The following is a 14,397-nucleotide window of genomic DNA, read 5'->3' as shown; positions in this document are numbered from 1 at the left end:
TCTCTACAGACTAGACCTCTAGAGCAATGATAAAGAGTATTTCTTGCTTGCCATGTGTTTTGGCAGCAGCCTCTTACAATGCCTTCTTGCTCACAGCATGCCAGCTACACACAGTGCTGAGCCTGAAACAAAGAAAACAATAAAAATAACTGACCCCCTCATTTCCCAAGGAAAAAAAAAGGGGGGGGGGAGGAAGGAGGGGAGGGGAAAGGTGGTTTGTGTTTGCTTTCCTCTGAGGCTGAGACAATGTAATTTGCCCAAGGTCACCCAATGGGTTTCTGTGGCTGAGCAGGGATTTAAACCGATGCTCAAACCACTACACCACACAAGCTCTCTTATTCCATTTCAGTTTACCTCTGCAAAACAGATCAGATCAGGAAATTAATTCATTGTTTTGTCCAATACCTCACTGGTATAGTCTTGTATATCTTCAGGACATATTGGCCCCATACAGACAGGCCAAAATAAAGCTGCTTTGAGTCACTTTGAAAGTATGCTGTTTAAATGATGTATGCATACTAAGTGTCCGGAAGCCACGCCAAAGCCACAATCCAGTACTAAGGACTGATGGTGCAATTCAGTGTATAAATTACAGAGTGGAAATTAGGGGAACTCACCTAAATTTTAAGAGGAAGATGAATATCCAGGTACAGAAAGATATGTCTGCTGAACTCAACACATTCTGAAATATCTTCAAGTATAATGTTAGTGACAAAATTTTGAATCTTTTCATCCTCAAAAATATGTTGCAATATAACTCTTGACCCCTGTCTCTAGTTGATTCTGAGTGCCTAAAGTGACTGTGAAGAAAACATCTCAAACTCCTTGGGCTCAATAAGGAATTTGAAGCTTATTAAAACATAAGAGGAACCAGGCTGGTTCAGCTCAAAGGCCTGTCTAATCCAACATTCTGTTTCCACAGCAGCCAACATCTTACCTTTGGGAAACTCAAAGTAGAACAGAAATGCAATAATATTCTCTTTCTTGAGTGTTCCCCAGCAACTGGTATATAGAGCCATATTGCTTCTGATACAGGCAATAGCTACAAGCAGTTGGTAAGGGGACCACCAAAAAGATAAGGCCTCCCTCTTCCTGCCCCTTATAATTTGAGCATTGGTGAAACAGCTCCTTCACTGTTCAAATGGGGCATGGCCTGTGTGTATTGAATATACATGAACCAATTATTATCCATATTTACATATCTAGCTGTCCTTTAGGAAGGTCAGATGTGCGGGAGGCAACTTGCACCTCTGAGATGTTCTGGACTAAAGTTCCCATCAGCCATTGACAATATTGTCAATGGTAAATATCATGGAAATTGTAATAGTTTACTAAAGCAGGAGGTTGGGTTTCACCTGCTTAGGAGAAGTCCTGCCTCTTAATCTCTCTTCTATAAATCAAAATACATGGAGGCTGACCGTGGTGACTCAGTAGCGAGAAACAGTGCTCTCTGCACATGCTCAGAAACATCTTGTATATAGAATCTGGAATTAGAAAAGGGGAAGGGGAAAGGAAGCAGCCTGAGCTGTTTTGCAAAGCAGAACATTTGCCTGTGAGGGTGAACAGCAAATTGGTTTATCGTGTGCTTATACCTGATAGAACCTAAAACAACTGAGCGAAATAAATTCAGCAATGATATGCTGTGTTTTGTTTTGTTTTGCTAACAGGCTTGTCCATTTTGCTATTATCCTGTGCAGAAGCAGCAGAAAAAGGGTGGGGAGGATTAAAACACGGATAAAACAGCCACTCAGCAGGCTGTCCAGCTCCTTAACTGGCCCTCCCTGGCTTGCTGCAAAATGCCATTCTGTGTCACATGCCCAAGTGTGGCATCCAATATTTGCCTGGCCAGCAGAGGTGGGTGGAAGTCTGGCTTCCTCCCAACCCATTTTGATGCCCTATATAAGCAGTGAGGAGGGGACAAAATTTGCTTTCTGACATTCCACACATTTTGACAGCCAATATATACATATAAGTGAGGTGGGGAGAGAATTTGCCTTCTCACATCCCACCCTTCAGACATTCCTCCCATTTTGATCACACACACACACACACACACACAGAGTGCCGGCTCATCCATATAGGCGGACTAGGCAACCTCCTAGGGCGGCAAAATTTAGGGATGGCGTGGCGGCTTTTTTATTTTTATTTGAAACTCTATTCCAAATGTCACCACAATAAAAAAGTCTTTAAACTGTAAAAACCTAATTGGCTTTTTGACTAATTCTCAATACTATGACGAGAGATTGGAACCTAATCCCTTCTCCTTTTGTGTCGTGTCTTTTAGATTGTAAGCCTGAGGGCAGGGAACTGTTTAATTAAAATAATAATTGTATGCCGTTCTGATAGCCTTTAGGCCTGAAGGGCAGGGTTTAAATGCCATAAATAAATAAATAAATAAATAATGTTTAGCTTTAACAAACGAAACAGTGGAAATCAAGGGGTGAAAATAATTTTGAGGGGTGACAGCGGGTGCCAAAATATTTCTCGCCTAGGGTGGACAAATACCTAGAGCCGGCCCTCTATATACACTCATCCCTCCATATGTGCGGCTTTGATATTTGCGGATTTGATTATTCACAGATTTGATTAATATATTCTCTCTAGGAATATCTAGGTCCTCCAGTGCAACTCTATGGTCAACTTTAAAAGTTGCACTGGAAGACCTAGAGATTTCTAGAGAGAATAGTCTACTAGGCATTTGTAGCTCCTCCAGTGCAGTTCTATGGTCAGTGTCTGTCGGACGTTGATCACAGAGTTGCATTGGAGGACCTAGAGATTCCTAGAGAGGTGTCCTCTCAGGTAAAAACATGGTTTTTTGTTTTTCCATATTCACGGGGGCCTTGTGACCATAACCCTAGTGAATATGGAGGGACAAGTATATATTAAAAGGAAGTGAGGAGCAGAGAATTGGCCTTCTCACATTGCCTCCCCTTTCTGATGTTCCACCCATTTTGATGGCATACACACACATATTAAAAGTGAGGGAGGGAATTGGCCTTCTCACATCCCTCCCCTTTCTAATATTCCACCCATTTTAATGGTCAATTGATCCATATGTATGTGTATGTTAGCCAGGGTTGCATAGTAGTTTAAGTGTTGAACTATGACTTTGGAGACCAGGGTTCAATTCCCAGCTCAGCCTTGGAAACCCACTGGGTAACCTTGGGCAAGTCACACTCTCTCAGCCTCAGAGGAAGGCAATGGCAAACCATCACTGAACAACTCTTGCCAAGAAAACCTCATGATAGGTTTGGCTTAGGGTCACCCTAAGTCAGACATGACTTAAAGGGACACATCAACAACAAAATGTATATTTCAAAGAAAGTGAGGAGGGGAGAGAATTGCCCTTCGCACATTCCTCCCCATTTTTGACATTCCACTCATTTTAATGGCATACACACACACACACACACACACACACAGTGAGGAGGGGAGAGAATGTACCTTATAACATCCCCCCTTTCTGATATCTCACCTATTTTGATGGTATGGAAGTGAGGAGGGGAGAGAATTGGCCTTCTCACATCCCCCCAGTCCACTAATTTTGATGGAGCACACACACACACACAGATATATATATATATATAGTAAGAAGGGCAGAGGATTTACCTTCTCACATCCCCCCCTTTCTGACATTCCACCCATTTTGACGACACACACACACACACATATATACTGTATCTATAAAAGGAAGTGAGGAGGGGAGAGAATTGGCCTTCTCACATCCCTCCCCATTTTTGACATTCCACTCATTTTGATGGCACATATATATATATATATATACACACACACACACACACACACACACACACACACACATACACACTCATCCCCCCACATTTGTGGCTTTGACTTTTGAGGATTTGATTATTCACGGATTTAATTAATATGTTATCTCTAGGAATTTCTAGGTCCTCCAGAGCAACTCTAATGGTCAACTTGAACCAAAAGTTGCACTGAAGGACCTAGAGCTTCCTAGAGAGAACACTTCACTAGCCATTTGTAGCTCCTCCAGCGCAACTCTATGGTCAACTTTGACCACAAAGTTGCACTGGAGGACCTAGAGATTCCTAAAGAGGTCTTCTCTCAGGTAAAAACCTAGGAGTTTATCACACGAAAGAGATTGGGAGTTTATCCCGTGAATATCCCAGAAAAATCGTGAAATTACGTGAAACAATTTCACACAATGTTGCACAAAAACCACCATTAAAGTAGTCACAAAGAAACATTAATGTGCATCTTTGTACTTTCCAGATTTCAGCAACAATGCATTTCCAATATCACTTTATTAGTGCAATTGCATGTGATAATCATTTGTGCAATTACTCACCATTTTTGCTTTATTTGCGGGATGCTTTAAACGTTCTTTAATCTCTCTTTGGCGGGTTACAGACCGCCACTTGGGACGTCCTCAGAACATCCCAGTTTAAAAAAGGGGCGTCTCTTCCAGACGCCCCTATTCCTGTTATGGACTCTGTGGAACGGCCGCCGCCATCTTGACGTAACAGACGCTGTGCGTCCACACATTGCGCGGTGCTAATGATGTCGCAAGGGCGCCATTGGTGCCTCGCGGCGTCATGAGTGCGCCGCCAGAAGAAGCTCCATTTTGGAACTTCTTTTTTGCTCCGTAAGGGAGCCGCACGGTTTGGCTGCGGCGGCTCCCTCACGGAGCAAACAGCAGCACCGGGAGACTACCGCAAAGCGGCAGTTTGTAACGCCTCTTTAATGCCAAAATTAGCCCCAGTGTGATAAACTCCATAGCGTTTTTGTTATTTGCAGTTTTTCCACATTCATGGGGGTCCTGTGCCTCTAACCCCAGTGAATGTGACAAGTGAATGTGTGTGTGTGTGTGTGTATAGTGAGGAGGGCAGAGAATTTACTTTCCCACACACACCCTTTCTGACTTTCCACTCATTTTGACAGCGTATATATAGTAAGTAAGGAAGAAAAATTGCCTTGTCACCCACCCACCCTTTTCTCCCTGGTACCACAGCCTTAAGGACAAACATTTGAGAGAAAAAGACCCCAAGACTGTCAGAGAGATTGAGAGACAGAGATAGAGAGGGAGAGACCCCAAGGGATCTAGGAGTCCAAGTAGACCACAAGTTGAACATGAGTCATCAGTGCGATGCGGCAGCTAAAAAGGCCAATGCAATTTTAGGCTGCATCAATAGAAGTATAGTGTCTAGATCAAGAGAAGTAATAGTGCCACTGTATTCTGCTCTGGTCAGGCCCCACCTGGAATATTGTGTCCAGTTCTGAGCACCACAATTCAAAAAGGACATTGAGAAACTGGAGTGTGTCCAAAGGAGGGCAGCTAAAATGGTGAAGAGTCTGGAAACCATGCCCTATGAGGAATGCCTTAGGAGGGAGCTGGGGATGTTTAGCCTGGAGAAGAGAAGGTTAAGAGGTGATATGATAGCCCTGTTTAAATATTTGAAAGGATGTCATATTGAGGAGGGAGATAACTTGTTTTCTGCTGCTCCAGAGACCAGGACCCGGAACAATGGATGTAAGCTACAGGAAAAGAGATTCCACCTCAACATTAGGAAGAACTTCCTGACAGTCAGGGCTGTTCGACAGTGGAACACATTCCTTCCTCGGAGTGTAGTGGAGTCTCCTTCCTTAGAGGCCTTCAAACAGGGGATGGATGGCCATCTGTCGGGGATGCTTTCGTTGAGAGTTCCTGCATGGCAGAATGAGGTTGGACTGGATGGCCCTTGTGGTCTCTTCCAACTCCACGATGCTATGACTGTCAGAGAGATTGAGACAGACAGACAGACAGACAGAAAGAGACCTCATTCAACCAAGTGTTGGAGAAGACGACCTATCTCTCTGGAGCCCTTTTCCCCAATAAAAACCCCATTCCCAAGACCAGCTGAGGGAAGAGCATGCATTGATGGATGCTGCTGCTGCTGCTGCCAGCCCCTCTCTCCCTCGGCTGCCTGGTCCTGGCAAAGGAGGGAAAAGGTGCCTCTCCCTTTGATTCCCCCCCCCCCTGCTTTGTCAGGACCAGGCAGCTTGTCATCCTTCTCCTTCGAATTCCTCCCCCTGAAGAAGGGAGTGAGGAAAAGGAGGAGAGACAGCCTCGGGAGCGCGCCCAGGGAAGGGAAGGGAAGGGAGGGGAGGGGAGGGGAAGGGAGGAGCACATCCTGATGCAGAGATGCTGCAGTGGCTGAGGGCGCGCACAGAGCTGGGCTTGAGAGCCAGGCAGAAGGAGGAGGAGGAGGGCAGCAGGAGGCGCTGAGGGAAGAAGGGCTGCTCTCCCCTGGAGCCTCTCCTGGCAAGGGCCCTGCCAGTTTCTGCCCAAGGTAAGGGGGGGCTGGGTTTAGGGTTGTATTTTGGGAAGAGATAGCTTTGGCACAGCCTTTTGGGGATGCTTGGCTGCTGCATCCACATTGGAGAGATAACCCGTTTTGGCCCCGCTGTAACTCTTTGTCTGGCTCTTTGGTATGGAATTCTGGGAGTTGGAGTTTGTTGTGGCGTCACAACAAACTCCAAATCCCAGAATTCCATAGCCTTGAGCCAGAAAAAGAGTTACAGCGGGGCTAAAACGGGTTATCTCTCCAATGTGGATGTAGGAGTTCCTGAGAGTGACTTTATATTCAGCCTATGCCATCCCAAGAAAGGTTTGGGGAACCAGGGGAACTGGCAGTGCCCAACGGAGGTGCCCAGATGAGAATGGAGAGGCTGGAAGAAAGAATCATGATGATAATGATGATAACAGAAAACAACAGACCCTGGAGAGAACCCAAGGGAGAGGTGTTTTCAAGGTGGTTTTTATATATATGAAAGCAGAGCCCATCTGCTTTGGAAAGTGGATCATCCATATTTGGGAGGATAAACCACTTGGTTTCCTCCATGATAGGGTTATCTTAGGGTCACCTAAGATGCATTTGTTTATTATTAGGGTGAGTGGGGAGGCTTCCTGGCAACATGTTGTGGTCTGCTTAACTTGATACACGACTAATGTGTAGTCTAGCAAATTGTGCTGAAAGCAACTGAATTGGGGGGACAGGAACCCTGAAAGAAAAGGTTGGGAGACAGGGATCCCCTTTCAAGACTTGCTTTCTGGACTTGCAGGTGTGACTGAAGAAGGAAGCCCAGATGGCCAGCCATTTGCACCTGAAATGGAAGAGATCAGGAGGGGCTCAGTTTTGAGTTGTTCTTGCTCTTGAAGGGTCCTTCTCTGTCTCTCCCCTTCTGCCTGGGTGCTGCATGCAGAGGGAAAAAAGGAGCCCTGCTTTCTGGGTGTGTGGGTGTTCTTTTTGGGGCTGTTTACTTCTCTCCATCAAGCCACCCCCCCCCTTAGACATTTCTGGAGACAGGCACTACCTGCAGTCGCTATTAAGTTATTTATTGGCAGGCATCACAGAACTTATGATGGCATGGCCTCGTAGGACAGTGAGAGGAAAGAGGATGAAGATACGCACATATGCACACACACACACACACAGAGGCCAAGTCTCGGGATGCTAGGTTTTGTTTGGATGCTTTCGAAACTGCAGCTAGTCAAGCTGAACAAGAGCCCATCTGCCTTGTAAAGTGACCCATCAATATTTGGGAGGATAAGCCACCTTGGTTTCCCCATGATAGGATCGTTTTAGGGTCACTGTAATTCGGAAGCGAGTAGAAGGCACGCAACAATGATTTATTCCCTGGTTGAGATGTTTAAGGAATGAGGGGGTCAGTCCAGAGCTTATGGGGACACAGCACTTGACAGATGGGCTGCATCTGGCATAGTGAGACATAAGTTGTGCAGGCCTGACCTAGACCAGTTTCAAATTCTTCAGCATTAAGGCTAAAGTAAATAACCTCCTCTGAACCAATCCTGCCAAGAAAATTCCATGATGGGTTTCCCTTAGGGTCACCCTAAGTTGGAAATGATTTAAAGGCACACAACAACAGAACAATGACAAAGTCGCTAATATAAAGATTTTGCACTTGCGGTGTGTGGATGTGTGGGGAGGCTTCCTGGCTACATGTTGTGGTCTGCTAACTTGATACACTAATGTGTACTCTAGCAAATTGTGCTGAAAGCAGCTGAATTTTGTGACCTGCTCTTGATCTAGCCAGCATCACATCCAACCATCTGTTACTGTTCCAACTTAACTGGGATATCATTTTACCTAAGGCTGGCCCAAGACACTTTTCTGTCTGAGGCAGAGCAGTAAGTGGTGGCGCGCATGTGCGTGCGCGCGCACACACACACTCAATTTAGATGCACAGTATCCCTGTAGCCAGATTATTTGGGAATATAAGGGGTGGAGATCCCACTAGAGCCTTCCCTGGAAATAATAATAATAATAATAATAATAATAATAATAATAATAATAAATCAGAACAAATACACACTGACTGGCTTTTCAGGATCACCAAAATCTGCTGGCTAAGGTACCATCCCTCATTTCACCTATTAGAGATGGTCACACTTCTCTACTGGCATTCCATGTCTGTTGACACCACTATTTTTTACAGACTCTTTTCACTGAATCCATGAATGCATGATATATGTGGATATCCTGCCCATTGAGTCTAACACTATGAACCTCTGACAAAGTGGGCTCTAGTTCATGAAATGCCTAGTATACTGAAAAGTTACAGAGCAGTCCTAAGTTTGGGTGTGTGTATAATAGAGCTGCTCCCTTGTGGAGAAGCCCTTCCTTTTCAGGGTCACACTCATTAGGACCAGTGAAACACCAGATATTAATTTCCAACCATGTAGCTCTTTCTGAGTGTAGATAGGGCTTCCACAAAAGCTGATTCGCACCTCACACACTGTTGAAATTCATGTCAGGAGAGGTTTGGCAAAGTTCAAAGGAAATGTGTGGAACTCGACCAGATCCAAACCTTTTCCAGCAATCAATGTAGATTGTATTCTTGGTTGATTTTACAGTTGGATAGTGAAGGGAAAAAAATGAAGAAAGCTAATAGGAAGAAAATCAACTCATTTGAAATGGGATGGAGCAGAGTTCTGAGAATACTGTGGATCAATGGATGGGTCCTAGAACAAATCAGCTCCGAACTCTCCCTGGAAGCAGTGATAACTGAAGTTACTGTATCTTGTTTTGGTCATATCATGAGAAGAAAAGACTCATTAGAAAAGATTATAATGCTTGGTAAAGTGGAGGGCAATAATAAAAGAGGAACACGGCATTCCAGATGGATAGACTCAATCAAAGAAACCACAACCATTAATGTGCAGAAGGTGAGCAGGACGGTTTTGGATAGGGTGACTTGGAGGTCTGTCATTCATAGGGTTACCATGAGTTGAAGTTGACTCAAAGGCAGTTAACAACAAAAAAGTTAGAGGCCATCTTGAGAACCAAGGCATCAAATGTCATTTTTTAAGTCAACTAATTATAGGTTTTGGATTTTCTTGGCTAAGAGGCACCTGTGGTGCCTGGCAATTCCATGTTAGTAGGGCAGTGAATCTATTCTGTTTTTCTCTGAACTTCAGGGGTGCTATGTGGATGAGCTTCAGCACTCCTTTCAAGTTCAAACTAAAATCCAGAGTGGGTTCACTATTCCACGGACATGAAAGACACCAGTTGACATTACAGAACGGTCTCACAGCTGTCACTTGTCATAAGATACCTTACATCTCTTTTACGGCTAACATTAGCTTTATGTATTTCAATTTGCATGGGACAATTGTTCCCAAACATATAATCTTGTCAGGATTTTTTTGTTTTATTTATTTGTTGTTGGTAGGAACTTTAGAGCAGCATAGCTCATCCCAGTCCAGTTAAAGTTGATTTTAGACAGTCCGCCACACTTGATAAAGTAGCTTGATGATATCAGACTCATTTTCCTGCTGAGCTGGGTCCTGCCAATTGAAAGGTTAGCATTTGGACCTCTGTTCTCTATCCAGATAGCACTTCACATAAACCCATGTGGATTTAACCTCACCATATTGTTGCCCTTCCTGTAGTCATTCACCCATCTGGCTACAAGCAAAGCCACCTGGTCTGATTTTTCTGACTTATACACACACAGCTGCTAAGGAGGCTGCTCTAAATATGTGGGAAGGGAGTGGGACAGATTATTAGAAGCTTGGAGGAGCCGGTCTGGAGTATGAACCAACTTAAATACAAGGCAAGTGCTTGTAAAAATACAAGTCATAGCTGGCTGTTTAGGTGAAATCTAGTCTGTAGAAGCTCCAAGCATATACCACTGTAGTGGTGTATGCAGTATTATTGGCACGAGCAGTGATGATTCATTGGCACTTCATGAAATCCAAAGTGTAAAGCGAGATGACAGATTGCCTGCTTCTGTTCATTGATGTCTATTCTTGATCTACTCACAGAGACAAGCATGCAGTGTAAGTCCTGTATAGTATTCCCAAGTTGTTTTCTAGCTTTACTCTTGTAGGCATAGCAAGTGTGTGACAGGCAGAAATTCAGCAGGTGAAGCCTTTCCCAGCATGAAGATACAGTGACACAAAAAGAATCACTTGATGTCACTGCAGAAAGATAGCACATATACCTGCAGAACATTGACAACATCAAGCTTGTTCTAGCTTGTCTCTCTCTCTCACTGATGGGGTCAGAAATAGAGTCGGCCCTTCTTATACACAGATTTTTTTATACACAGATTCAAGCATCCATGGTTTGAAAATGTTCAAAAAAAGTATAAATTTCAATTTTCAAACCTTGATTTTCCATTTTTTATAAGGGACACCATTTTGCTATGTCATTACATTTAATGAGACTTAAGCTTGCACGGATTTTATTATCCACAGGGGATCTTGGAACCAAACTCCAGCGTATAACAAGGGTCCACTGTAATTTTTTCCATCAGTTTTTGGTCATTGTTTGTCTGTTTTAAATGTGTTTTTCTTCATTCATCCTTGTATTTTGATACCAAAACACTAAAATCACCTGCAGAGTAACAGATATATTATCCTGACTTCACCATTCTTCACCAAAAAAGTATTCTTTTTTGTTTTCACATGAAATCCTAAATACAGTGCTTTCTCCCATACTCATGCTATATATTTGTATTTAGTTATTTTAGTTTTGTAATTATTTTTTGTATATGTTAAGAAGACTAACACATAATAATGTACAACCACTGAAAACCACCCCATGCAAGCAATCAGATTAAACAAAAACGGTGGGGGAGTATTTCTCTCTCTACTCGTTTGCCCTACCTCACCCCTCTTTTGGAAAGAAAGAAAATATTTTCACCTACCATCCAGCTTTCTACAGGGATTCTACTTAATTGTTTTAAGAATAATTGTTTTAATTTCTCTTTCATAGTTTGGTGGTATTATGTGCCTAGGAAAGTGGGCAGCAAAACCGATGGAAACGAGGAGTGACTTGTGACTTGCTGACACTTCTTTCCTTTCATTATGGCTGCTCATCTGATGAGGGGACATAGAATAAAGGTGGGCATTCTTGTAGGAATAAGGCCTGGCATAGGTGAGTTTTAGGATATGTCTGAGTGGGAAAGGACAGGGTTTGGTGATAAATACAGAGCTAGTATGGGATAGTGGTTCTACAATTCCAGGAGACTAAAGTCTGAGGCTCAAAAAACACTGCAGAAACAATCCAGTTTGAGACCACTTTAACTGGCATGGCTTAATGCTAGAGAATTCTGGAAACTGTAGTTTTGTGAGACATTTAGCCTTCCCTGTAAGAGACCTCTAGTGCCACAGTAAACTACAATTCCCAGGACTTCTTAACAGTGAGCCATGCCTGTTAAACTACTCTCAATCTGGATTATTTCTACAGTGTGCTTTTGGGCCTGAGTCCCCATTCAGTCATGAAAACCAACTGAGTGACTTTGGGTAAGTCATGCTGTCTAAGCCTAGAGGAAGGCAGTGGTGAACCTCCTCTGAATAAATCTTCCTGAGAAAAGCCTATGCCAGGGTGGCTATAAAATGGGGTTCAAAGACATAATAACAACAAAAAATAAAAGAGGCACACTAGGAAGCCAAGTTAGAAGGAAGACCTAAGGAGTGTGAACAATAATTGCAAACCTATAGCCTGTATGTAGCACAGGAACTAAGCACAAATGAAACTAACTTAGAAATCAGGATTATTTTGTTCATTTTGGCCATTGCATATTAGAGAGCTACCAGGAGGTGGGTGTGTCTAAGAAATCCTCAGATAGTGCTGTCACCTGCACAATACAAAAACCAGCTTTTAGAACATGGTGATGGATATAGTTGCTAGATCAGGAGCATCCCAATAAGACTTCAGTGCCAGGAGCATCCCAGGCCCTGAGATTTTAGGGCCAAAATCTGAGATTTAGGGAAAGCCCTAGTGATATCCTAGAGGAGAAACTCCCAGTGATGTAATGGGGGGGGGGGGCAGCAGGATCTAGTGATGCTATTAAGGGAGAGGAAGAAAAGAAGGAAGGTGATAAGTATAGTGATAAAAAGTGTGAGCAGAGGAAGAAAGAGAAGAACTGGAAAGAAGAGAGAAGACAATTGGCAGGAAAATTGGGAGGCAGGAGAAGAGAAAGAGGATGAGATCGAGATGGGGCTAAAACAGGAGGGAGAAGATGGCAAATGAAGAGATGTGGAGAGGAAAAAGAAGGGGAAAGGACAGTTAACCAGGAATTGTGAACAGGACAAAACAGAAGGAAAAATGAAATGAAAGATAGGAAGATTTTTATCTAGGGGCTGGAAGAGTATAAGAACAATAACGAATGTGATTAAGGGAGAAGGGAGAAGATTGAGTGCAGACAGGAGTTTTTGGGGTGTGGGAGGACAAAGGATAGATGAGAGAAAGTGATGGAAAAAGAGAAGTAAAGAAAAAGGGGTTTATCTAGGAACTCTGGAGTGAAGGAGAAAGGGAAAAAGAAGACAGAGAAAAGTGAAATCAAGAACTAAAAAAAGTGAGTCTCTGTGTAGAGCTGAAGACATTTGGACAATATGTTTAGCTAACAATGATACGACCCAGACATGCCTCAGACCTATTCTTTTGAAAAGCTGGCATTGTTAAGAAGAATGGATTCTACCAAGGCAGGCCAGGATTGTTCCACAGTGAAACAGCAATGCACCATTTCAATTGCCTTTTCATTCCTCAGTCTTGGTCTAATAGTCACTTTCCTATCATTGTTGTGTGCTTGTTTGCTTCTTGTTCTCTGTTCTTTCTGGTGCCATTACATAGAGATCAATTAATCATGGAAAAACCATAAAAGAAACATAGGATGTTATTTTGTACTGTTGGATTAGGATCTTAATCCCGCGGTGAGGCCACTGTTGCAAGAAGCAACAATTCCCAAATTACAGAAGCAAAACAGCATTCAGATTTCCAACGTAATTTCCACAATATTTATATAAAAATTAACACAGATTTACACAACAAAGATTAAAACAGCAAGCTAGCATTCCCACTGATACATGTAAAACTGGCTGCCACACTGCAGAATTAATTGCAGAATTAATTAATTGTCATGGCTTCATCTGATGGAATCCTGGGATTTGTCATTTGTTGTTGCATCAGAGCTCTCTGACAGAGATGGCTAAATATTTAAAAAAAAACACACTACAGATACCAGAATCCTTAGCATTGAAAATTAAAACATTGTGAAACTGCATTAATTCTGCAGTGTATATGCATCTTAAGACTATCAAGGCAAAGAAACAAGACCAATGGCCAGTGGATTTGCCAAATCCAGTAATCAAGAGGAGACATGAAAGCAGGAAGAAAGAGTTCTTTTTCTCACTTGCTTCCAAGGTAGCTTTTACAATCTTATTTTACTTTAAAGAAGACACAGGGCTTATTTTTCTCTTAGCTGGTGGTATTTAATGATTTGGATTGTACTATTTTGCTATCCACCCTTAATTTAATTTTATGTTTTGATTATGTCAATTTAGAAGCCAAATGTTACATCATGTTTCTTAAAGAAAAACTATACAGAAGCTATCAATTGTCTCTTTTTTACCTACTGTAGTTTTGACAGACCAGTTTGGCTTTTCCAAGATAATACTGTAGTAGTTCTTTCTCTCTAGGGCCCCATTCCCACTAGGTTGTAAAGCGAATCAAGAATTGGATTATAGGGACATCGTTCCCATTTGAACTCACGTTCGATCTTACTTTGATCGATTTCTCCAGTGAAAACCCGGCTCAGTGGTGGATAACCCGGGTTATCCTGACTGCATTTTTCCAGCAGTTTGTTTTTTGTTTTTTTTAGCTGCCATGTCCGATCTGGGGTAAACTAATGGGAATGACAGGGTGTCCAAATTGGTATTTTAGGAGGGGAGGAGCAATGTTCAAGGGGCAGTCCTGGGGGTGTCACCAGCTTTGTTCTCGTTTCTGCATTCCCGGTACCATTTTCCCCCATTCGCGTAGCCTTTCCCCTGGTGGTGCAGGAAGCAGAGGAAGGTGATCACGTGTGTAGACAAATTAATTTTTTTTTTAAAAAAAATTAAGCTTTCGA

The 14,397-nt window shown here is 42.9% G+C and overlaps 1 protein-coding gene across 4 annotated transcripts in view; it reads left to right on the top strand.

Annotated features, from left to right (window-relative positions):
• The first annotated feature begins 6,234 nt into the window (after positions 1 to 6,234).
• Positions 6,235 to 14,397, top strand: part of CNTN2 (contactin 2) — a 91,836-nt gene continuing 83,673 nt past the window's right edge. For all 4 annotated transcript variants that reach the window (XM_042465223.1, XM_042465222.1, XM_042465224.1 and 1 more), the window contains exon 1: positions 6,235 to 6,311. The gene's annotated coding sequence lies outside the window, so the exon portion shown is untranslated. The remainder of the gene's footprint in view (positions 6,312 to 14,397) is intronic.

The sequence above is a fragment of the Sceloporus undulatus genome, chromosome 4 (assembly GCF_019175285.1).
Source record: "Sceloporus undulatus isolate JIND9_A2432 ecotype Alabama chromosome 4, SceUnd_v1.1, whole genome shotgun sequence".
Taxonomy (NCBI): Eukaryota; Metazoa; Chordata; class Lepidosauria; order Squamata; family Phrynosomatidae; genus Sceloporus; species Sceloporus undulatus.
The sequence above is the reverse complement of the archived record's forward strand: the minus strand, read 5'-3'. Positions and strand labels throughout refer to the sequence as shown.